This window comes from Musa acuminata, unplaced genomic scaffold, assembly GCF_036884655.1.
Source record: "Musa acuminata AAA Group cultivar baxijiao unplaced genomic scaffold, Cavendish_Baxijiao_AAA HiC_scaffold_601, whole genome shotgun sequence".
Lineage (NCBI taxonomy): Eukaryota > Viridiplantae > Streptophyta > Magnoliopsida > Zingiberales > Musaceae > Musa > Musa acuminata.
This window is the reverse complement of record NW_027020840.1, coordinates 17,501-27,500: the sequence shown is the minus strand read 5'-3', so window position 1 is coordinate 27,500 and position 10,000 is coordinate 17,501. Positions and strand designations below refer to the sequence as shown.

The 10,000-nt window shown below is 34.9% G+C and overlaps 2 non-coding genes and 2 pseudogenes across 2 annotated transcripts; 3 read left to right on the top strand and 1 right to left on the bottom strand.

The window, feature by feature from the left end:
* The first annotated feature begins 1,982 nt into the window (after window positions 1-1,982).
* TRNAD-GUC (transfer RNA aspartic acid (anticodon GUC)) lies at window positions 1,983-2,056 on the top strand. The gene has a single exon. It is a non-coding gene; the product is annotated as a tRNA-Asp (tRNA).
* Window positions 2,057-5,572: 3,516 nt separating this feature from the next.
* LOC135662241 (DNA-directed RNA polymerase subunit beta-like) lies at window positions 5,573-9,950 on the top strand (annotated as a pseudogene).
* On the bottom strand, window positions 5,700-5,770 carry TRNAC-GCA (transfer RNA cysteine (anticodon GCA)). The gene has a single exon. It is a non-coding gene; the product is annotated as a tRNA-Cys (tRNA).
* The window catches only part of LOC135662242 (DNA-directed RNA polymerase subunit beta'-like), a 2,954-nt pseudogene continuing 2,653 nt past the window's right edge, over window positions 9,700-10,000 (top strand).

The window sequence follows — 10,000 nt, the reverse complement described above, 5'->3', positions numbered from 1 at the left end:
CCATGGAGCATTCAGTAAGAAGAAGATTCATTAAATCGGAAATATCGACAAATTCCTGACTTGCGTGGTCTAAGGAAATAAAAAAATCCGCTTGTACAATTTCATCTATATCGAATTTTAATATCAGAATAGCCGATATAGTCGTCATTCAATGGGTTAGGTCCACTTACTTTTTCTTGATTTAGAATTTGATGCTGGGTTTGATAAAAACAATGGAGAAGTAAGAATACTTTGGTTTGGCGATTCATAATAGCGATTGGACATCTAGAATATTCCTGTCCAAAAACAAAAATTTGAATAATTAGACATGAAGAGGACTACTTTGTCAGTACAGAGTAGACTAGTTCTAATAACTACAATTATTCATTATTATTTATACTAATAATAATGAATAATGTTTCACTTTTTAACTATAACTCGTAATAATCAGAAGTCATTATAATGGTGGTTACCCTTTTCTTTTTAGAAATAAAAAGAAATCTCTATTCTCCACCGAAAAACAAAGACTCAAACTTTAGTTTAGTGGAAAAAGCCCTTATCGGATTTGAACCGATGACTTACGCCTTACCATGGCGTTACTCTACCACTGAGTTAAAAGGGCTTGTTTTATTCGATTCATGAATTATAGCCTTTTTCCATTATGAGTCTACTGCATAATATATGTACATGATATATACATATATGCACATAATATATACATAGTTCATTTAGGAGCAATCAATTTGATTTACCCCCCAAAAGTAAAAAGTGGGCAAATTTTTTATTTTTTTTTTTGATAAAAATAATGCAGTGAATTGTTTCAAGACCGACCCCGCTTGTTTACCTTTACTGACTCATCAAAACAAGATTCACTTGATTGATACATGTACCAATCTGACATCGACATAGATTCGATAGATTTTCTTGAATCATGTGATGAGGGTATTCGTACCCTGAACCGAATTCTTATAAAAAAATAAAAAAGAAAAAAGGAAAATTTCTATCGTTTTTTAATTTTCTGACTTAATGTGAGATAGTGATAGGCATATTTTATCTGAACAATGAACGAAGCAATGAGTTAAGTTAAAATTAATGAGTTAAAATTGAAGAAAAGAAATTAAGTGGGGTTCTACCCCCTTTTCTGTTCTGTCGGACCAATCACTGCCTGAACTGACGGAGTCCTGTACCTCCTTTCGCTATATAAAATAGTATGGGATGGTTCATTCATGAACCATCAAATCCAAAACAAAATTCTATGGAATCATAACATAAAAGTAGAAAAGAGTGTTCAGATCTAGTCATATCATTAGATTATATTGACAATTCCAAAAAACTACTCATACTATCATCATAGTATGATGACAGTTGGGCGGATATGCCCCTATCGTCTAGTGGTTCAGGACATCTCTCTTTCAAGGAGGCAGCGGGATTCGACTTCCCCTGGGGGTACTACGAAAGGAAGTTGATCATGGATTATCAATAAGCCTAGAAGGAATTCTTCCTGGGTCGATGCCCGAGCGGTTAATGGGGACGGACTGTAAATTCGTTGGCGATATGTCTACGCTGGTTCAAATCCAGCTCGGCCCAAAAATTCGCCGCTCCATGAATATGATATAACCAATGATATAACCAATTTGTCCCCCAGAAACAAAAATACCTGATCCGTAAAAGAGAAAGAGTCCATTTTTGTTTCTCTATCCATGTTTTTCTCATTCGTTCTGATCTTTTCTTTCTAACGATCTAGATTCATAATACTTAATCAAAGCAAAGATTATGAAAGGAAAAATCGTTTTTTCTCAATGAAAGGTTGATTATCTATTTTTGGCAATAAAATAAAATAAACACAGGTTACTAGTAATCCGTGTCACTTTCACTATAGTCCATATCTATGTGTTCTATGTGTATATGATATCAGTTAGTATATCATTCGTGTCTCTGTTACAACGCGACGAAGAAAATGTTTTTCTGAAACCATTAAGAATATGTATACCATACACCTCGCTGGGATTGTAGTTCAATTGGTCAGAGCACCGCCCTGTCAAGGCGGAAGCTGCGGGTTCGAGCCCCGTCAGTCCCGAACTAGGATCCGACCGATGAATGGAGAAATGAATTTATCTATTTTCCGTGAAAAAGGAGACAGGGGGCAAGATCTAATCCCAGTGGAGATCCTTATTTCTTTTGTTTTTCATTTCGCATTTATCATCAGACAAATACAGGAATTTCCATTTCTTCCACTAGTGCCGAGTGATAAGGGAGAGACATAACATATATAGATTCGTACAATCGGTGGTATTCCTATATTTAGTATTTTAAGAGATACTCGTCTGACTTTCTTTTTCGATTTTCTTGATAAATGAAATAGAATAGAGTGCTCCTATTTTTACCGAGAGTACATACGCAAATTGTATTCGTTTATTGTACAATACATAATGAACTTAACATAATTACCTCGACAGAGTACTTGTCAGGTTAAACGACAACCCTTTTTAGCTTCGACTTTGTTTGTGTATCCTCAATGACTAATTGGAAACAATCTATCTCATTCTCATTTAAATTGCACACTGAATTTTTGATGTATGCCTTCCAGTCCCAATCGAAGAAAGAGATACTAATCAAATAAAAGAAAAGACCAAGCAACGTTCCTTTTTATTAAATTTGTTGGAATTATATTAGATCTTTTATACTTAACCCGTCCTTTTTCCATCTCACTTCTACTCTTTGGATCTGTGTGTGATTCATAGAATACCAGTCATATAATACCTCATAATTGTATGTACATAATTGTATGTATAAGTATAACGAAGGAGGAGTATATAAGGAAGACGGTAGGGTTATTTATAGAAAAGAAAAAGTGGAAAAGGATGAAAATTCAATGGGATTCTTTATTGGATCAGGAATCCCATTTCAGATTTAGTATGGATAAAGGATCTTCCTATGTTATACTATTCAATTCTCGACGATGAATCGATTTGATAGATCAGATATTGTTATTCATAATATTGATCCGATTCAGTATCATCAGGATGCAATTCATCCCATTGAATTTACAGGAATCAAATTTCTCATCTCTATGGGATTAGATCCCGAGTTATTGCGAAGTAAAAAAACAATGAGATTATGGAAGTAAATATTCTCGCATTTATTGCTACTGCACTGTTCATTCTAGTTCCTACTGCCTTTTTACTTATCATCTACGTAAAAACAGTCAGTCAAAATGATTAATTTGACTGAAACTTGATTTATTAGTTCTTATCAATGATTGAATAAATGAAAGAAACGGATTCAAACTCCAAGTCTTAAATGAAATGATCTGTCTGGAATCATAAGTATCTGAGATAATAAGTATCTGAGATAGTAGTATCTGAGCCGAGATAGTATGGTATAGTATTTATTATCCTATTAATGATTTCATAGAAAGTTGTACTGTATACAGATATAGGCTTTTATATAGAGAAAGCCTATATCTAGGTCAATATACAATATGTATGTACATAGATTAGATGTATATCTAAATAGTACATCAAAATAACAGTCCAATTCTATTATTTTTTTGGCTACATTTACTTGTGTGGATTTCGATCAATTCAAATAATTGAAGACCAACTCTTCTAATTCCTGGCTTTCTTAGAATTTATATATATATAGGTATAGGTCCCGAGATCTATCAAAGGAATCAATGGAGCAAGACAAAAAGAGTATGGGCATATTCTACTATAAATTAAATAAAAAAAAAGATAAAAGAAAACGAAACCAAAGAAAAGAATCTTTTTCTTTTTTTAGATTTCCCATCTCAAGAAGTCATTGCTTGATCTATTAACAGATGATCTGCGGAGTTCTATTCCATGATAACTTCTTCAGATTTGAAAAAGAAGTAGATTAATAGAGTAGACCTTCCCAATTTTTTATGCTTAAACATGACATGAGATGAGTCAAAAAAAGCATAAAAAAATCTCTAGGAGTCTAAAAAAAAAGGTGAAATGCGCGATATGTGGATCGCTCAACGGAAGAAAGATCTAATCTTATTATGTGTAGAACCTCTTTGGACAACAACTAGTCATTTCCAATAGAAAGTATGTATTGTCGTAATCTAATATAATTAGAATAGCGGAACGGCTTTCTCTTCTCTTAGAACAGTAAAAGTAAAGAAAGAGGGAAACAAATAAAGAAAAAAAGAAAAAACCAATTTCAGATTTTTTCTTTTTGTAATATCCATAATTCTGGTAAGAGCTGGTTTATCAAAATAGAATATTTAGGAAGAATTCGGTTGGAAAAAATTCCTATCATGCGTAGATTTAGGTTTCGAAATACAACTATAGTAATCATTCATTCTTTGATCGAATGGTTATTATTCATTATTGTATTTTCTTATTCATTACTGTATTTCAGTATAATTTTGAACAGAGACATTCTTTTTTTAAAGCTTTGCAAAACGATCAATTAAACAATTGATAGAATTCAATTACTCAATCGATTACTCGATTAGTAGTACCCCTAGAGTCCACTCCTTCCCCATACTACGAGTGAGAGGGAAAATGTAAAGACTACCATTAAAGCAGCCCAAGCGAGACTTACTATATCCATATAAATTATGTCTCCTATCTCTATGAAGGAATTATTCCATTATTGATCAATAATCATAGTGGAATCAATGGCGCAGAGTCAAAATGGAATTCTGACTTAACTTAAGGCTATTGATGAACCAATCCAATGAATCTACTCGTAACAAGATTATAAGATTTCTGGTAGAATCGGGAAGCATTAAGCATAAATACAATACACACACCTTTTCTCGGAAAATGAAATAACAAAGGAATACTCCTATCCCAATGGAACATGTAGGAGTACTAAGACCTATTGTTTGTTACCCTTTTTCATAGCAAAAGACATCAAAATATACCATCAAGATAGATAACTATCTATCAGATACCTCTATTTCCTATTTGATCTAAGCCTTACTGTTTTTTTTGTGAAAGAATGGGGAGACACCATCACCAGTATTACATACATTCTTTCTTTTTTTCGTAATCCCCCTATCTTACACGGGCAAAGAAATTCCTACACGGGCAAAGAAATTTTTTTGTTTCTTCAACTTTTACTTTTACTCTTTACTCAATAAGAGCCGACCAACTATCCTGATTGAATGTTTGAGTACTCAGAGACTCTCGTGAGTCTGGATACAAAGTATCTTCAGTCCTTTCCACAACTTCTAAATTGATTTCCCATCAGCCTATCCAATCGAATTCCAGACAGAGTCAGTAGACACAACGGTGGTAGTGTAAAATAATTAGGAATTCTTGATAGTCCTTTCGTACAATCTCTTCTTCAATCCTAGTAGCAAAAATGGAGTGTCCTTTAGGAACCTTTGGATACCAAGATTTCCGACCTCTTACTTTCGTAGTTTTGAATCCCAGAATTTACTTTCACTATTTATTTATTCTACTTATAAAATAAATGTCCGAACCAATCATAATCATATTAAAATCATAATCATATTAATAAGTAAGGCTTACTTCATCCCTATTTGTACCGGTTTGGGCCACACCCAAAGCCCGGATTTTTAGAAAAAAATTGACTTTCTTTAAAAAATTGACTTTCTTTATAGAACTACAGATTCTAAAAATAAAGTATCGATAGGCTTATCCTTTTGCCTCTCCTTCTCCGGGGACAGAATTCGTCGAGTTAAATCAGCAGAATAAGAAATCCCAAGTTTTTTGTTGATCAGGCGACACCCAGATTTGAACTGGGGATAAAGGATTTGCAGTCCCCCGCCTTACCACTTGGCCATGTCGCCAAACCAAATTCGATCCAAATAAGATAAAAAATAGATTTCTGGTCAAAGACTGAAAAATTCAGGGCAAATTGGAACCATTAACTATTTGTTTTGTTGTTTTGAATTAGCGAAAGGTTCTTCAATTTGTATCTCAAATTGTTGCGTTTCCTTAATGGCATAACAAAATCAAATTGATTTATGACTAATTCAGTATCAATTATTTTCAATAATCAATCTTTTTCAATTTCAATTATAACAATATAAATTATAACAATATATATGTGTATATGTAAACCTCAAAACAGAAATTGTTACACAGATACCGCTCTTATGTACATATCCCATATCCCTATAGAGAATCGTCGTGCCTTCTTTTTTCATTTTCTATATGCAATAGAAAAAATAGGAATTATGATATAGTGCGACCTGACTTCTGTTGCCACAAGTGAAATTACGATAAAAGATGTGATATGCGGACAGGTAGATAGCTATATTGGCATGCACTTAATAAATATTACTCCTATTACGCAATTCAATCATATTCTATATATTCTACTAGCAAAAAAATAATTCGAAATTTTTTTTGAACATGAAATGAAACTCAAATAAAATTAAGTATGCTAAAAAGGGAAACTCTATATTGTTCCTGTTGTACCTGTCGCAAATTCGAACTTGCGTCGAAAATGCTCTTCATTCCTCTGTCTCATTTCCGTTCATACGTATGAAATACATATATGGTATATGGAGTTGGCTAAAATTTCATGTGATTCAGTAAACAGAATATACATTCCATCATTGCTAGATCGATCCGTATGGTTCGATAAATAGTGAGCTAATAATGGGATTTTTCAATAAACAGGAAACTTAAGATTAAGATGCTCCGGAATGATGGAAATGAGGGAATGTCCACAATACCTGGATTTAGTCAGATCCAATTTGAGGGATTTTGTAGGTTCATTAATGAGGGCTTGACGGAAGAATTTCATAAGTTTCCAAAAATTGAAGATACAGATCAAGAAATTGAATTTAAATTATTTGTGGAAAGATATCAATTGGTAGAACCCTTGATAAACGAAAGAGATGCTGTGTATGAATCACTCACATATTCTTCTGAATTATATGTACCCGCGGGATTAATTTGGAAAACCGGTAGAGATATGCAAGAACAAACCGTTTTTATTGGAAACATTCCCCTAATGAATTCCCTGGGAACCTTTATAGTAAATGGAATATACAGAATTGTGATCAATCAAATATTGCAAAGTCCTGGTATTTACTACCGTTCAGAATTGGACCATAACGGAATTTCTGTCTATACCAGCACAATAATATCAGATTGGGGAGGAAGATCGGAATTAGAAATTGATAGAAAAGCAAGGATATGGGCCGTGTAAGTAGGAAACAAAAAATATCTATTCTAATTCTATCATCAGCTATGGGTTCGAATCTAAGAGAAATTCTAGATAATGTTTGTTACCCTGAAATTTTCTTGTCTTTCCCGAATGATAAGGAGAAAAAAAAAGATTGGGTCAAAAGAAAATGCTATTTTGGAATTTTATCAACAATTTGCTTGTGTAGGCGGGGATCCGGTATTTTCTGAGTCTTTATGTAAAGAATTACAAAAGAAATTTTTTCAACAAAGATGTGAATTAGGAAGGATTGGTCGACGAAATATGAACCGGAGACTGAATCTTGATATACCTCAGAACAATACATTTTTATTACCACGAGATGTATTGGCTGCTGCGGATCATTTGATCGGAATTAAATTTGGAATGGGTACACTTGACGATATGAATCACTTGAAAAATAAACGGATTCGTTCTATAGCGGATCTGTTACAGGATCAATTCGGACTGGCTCTTGTTCGTTTAGAAAATGCGGTTCGAGGAACTATATGTGGAGCAATTCGGCATAAATTGATACCGACTCCTCAAAATTTGGTAACTTCAACTTCATTAACAACCACTTATGAATCGTTTTTTGGCCTACATCCTTTATCTCAAGTTTTGGATCGAACTAATCCATTGACACAAATCGTTCATGGGCGAAAATTGAGTTATTTGGGTCCTGGAGGATTGACGGGGCGAACTGCTAGTTTTCGGATACGAGATATTCATCCTAGCCACTATGGACGTATTTGTCCAATTGACACGTCCGAAGGAATCAATGTTGGACTTATTGGATCCTTAGCCATTCATGTGAGGATTGGCCATTGGGGATCTATAGAGAGTCCATTTATGAAATATCTGAAAGATCAAAAGAGGCACAGATAGTTTATTTATCACCAAATAGAGATGAATATTATATGGTAGCAGCGGAAATTCTTTGGCCTTGAATCGGGGTATTCAGGAAGAACAGGTTGTTCCAGCCCGATACCGTCAAGAGTTCCTGACTATTGCATGGGAACAGATTCATCTTAGAAGTATTTTTCCTTCCAATATTTTTCTATTGGAGCTTCCCTCATTCCTTTTATCGAGCATAATGATGCGAATCGGGCTTTAATGAGTTCTAATATGCAGCGCCAAGCAGTTCCGCTTTCTCAGTCCGAGAGGTGCATTGTTGGAACTGGACTGGAACGCCAAACGGCTCTGGATTCGGGGGTTTCCGCTATAGCCGAACACGAGGGAAAGATCATTTATACTGACCCTCACAAGATCATTTTATCAAGTAATGGGGACACTACTATAAGTATAAGTATTCCATTAGTTATCTATCAACGTTCCAACAAAAATACTTGTATGCATCAAAAACCTCAGGTTCCGCGGGGTAAATGCATTAAAAAAGGACAAATTTTAGCGGACGGTGCGGCTACAGTTGGGGGGGAACTTGCTTTAGGAAAAAACGTATTAGTAGCTTATATGCCATGGGAGGGTTACAATTCTGAAGACGCAGTACTAATTAGCGAACGTCTGGTTATGAAGATATTTATACTTCTTTTCACATCCGGAAATATGAAATTCAGACTCATGTGACAAGCCAAGGACCTGAAAGAATCACTAAGGAAATACCACATCTAGAGGCTCATTTACTCCGCAATTTAGACAGAAATGGAGTTGTGATGCTGGGATCTTGGGTAGAAACAGGTGATATTTTAGTAGGTAAATTAACACCTCAGACAGCAAACGAATCGTCGTATGCTCCAGAGGATAGATTATTACGAGCCATACTTGGAATTCAGGTATCCACTGCAAAAGAAACTTCTCTAAAACTACCTATAGGCGGAAGAGGTCGCGTTATTGATGTGAGATGGATCCGGAAAAAGGGGGGTTCCTGTTATAATTCAGAAATGATTCGTGTATATATTTCACAGAAACGTGAAATCAAAGTAGGTGATAAAGTAGCTGGAAGACATGGGAATAAGGGTATCATTTCAAAAATTTTGCCTAGACAAGATATGCCCTATTTGCAAGATGGAACACCTGTTGATATGGTCTTCAACCCATTAGGAGTACCATCACGAATGAATGTGGGACAGATATTTGAATGCTCGCTCGGGTTAGCGGGGGATCTGCTAAAGAGACATTATAGAATAGCACCTTTTGATGAGAGATATGAGCAAGAGGCTTCGAGAAAACTAGTGTTTTCCGAATTATATGAAGCCAGTAAGCAAACAAAAAATCCATGGGTATTTGAACCCGAATATCCGGGAAAAAGCAGAATATTTGATGGAAGAACAGGAAATCCTTTTGAACAACCTGTTCTAATAGGAAAGTCCTATATTTTAAAATTAATTCATCAAGTTGATGATAAAATCCATGGACGTTCTAGTGGACATTACGCACTTGTTACACAACAACCCCTTAGAGGAAGGGCGAAGCAAGGGGGACAACGAGTAGGGGAAATGGAAGTTTGGGCTCTAGAGGGATTTGGTGTTGCTCATATTTTACAAGAGATGCTTACTTATAAATCTGATCATATTAGAGCTCGTCAAGAAGTACTTGGTGCTACGATCATTGGAGGAAGAGTATCTAACCCAGAAGATGCTCCAGAATCTTTTCGATTGCTCGTTCGAGAACTACGATCTTTAGCTCTAGAACTGAATCATTTCCTTGTATCTGAGAAGAACTTCCAGATTAATAGGAAGGAAGCTTGATCTGAATGAATCAGAATTTCTATTCTATGATTGACCGGTATAAACATCAACAACTTCGAATTGGACTAGTTTCTCCTCAACAAATAAAGGCTTGGGCCAACAAAATTTTACCTAATGGAGAGATAGTTGGAGAGGTGACAAAGCCCTATACGTTT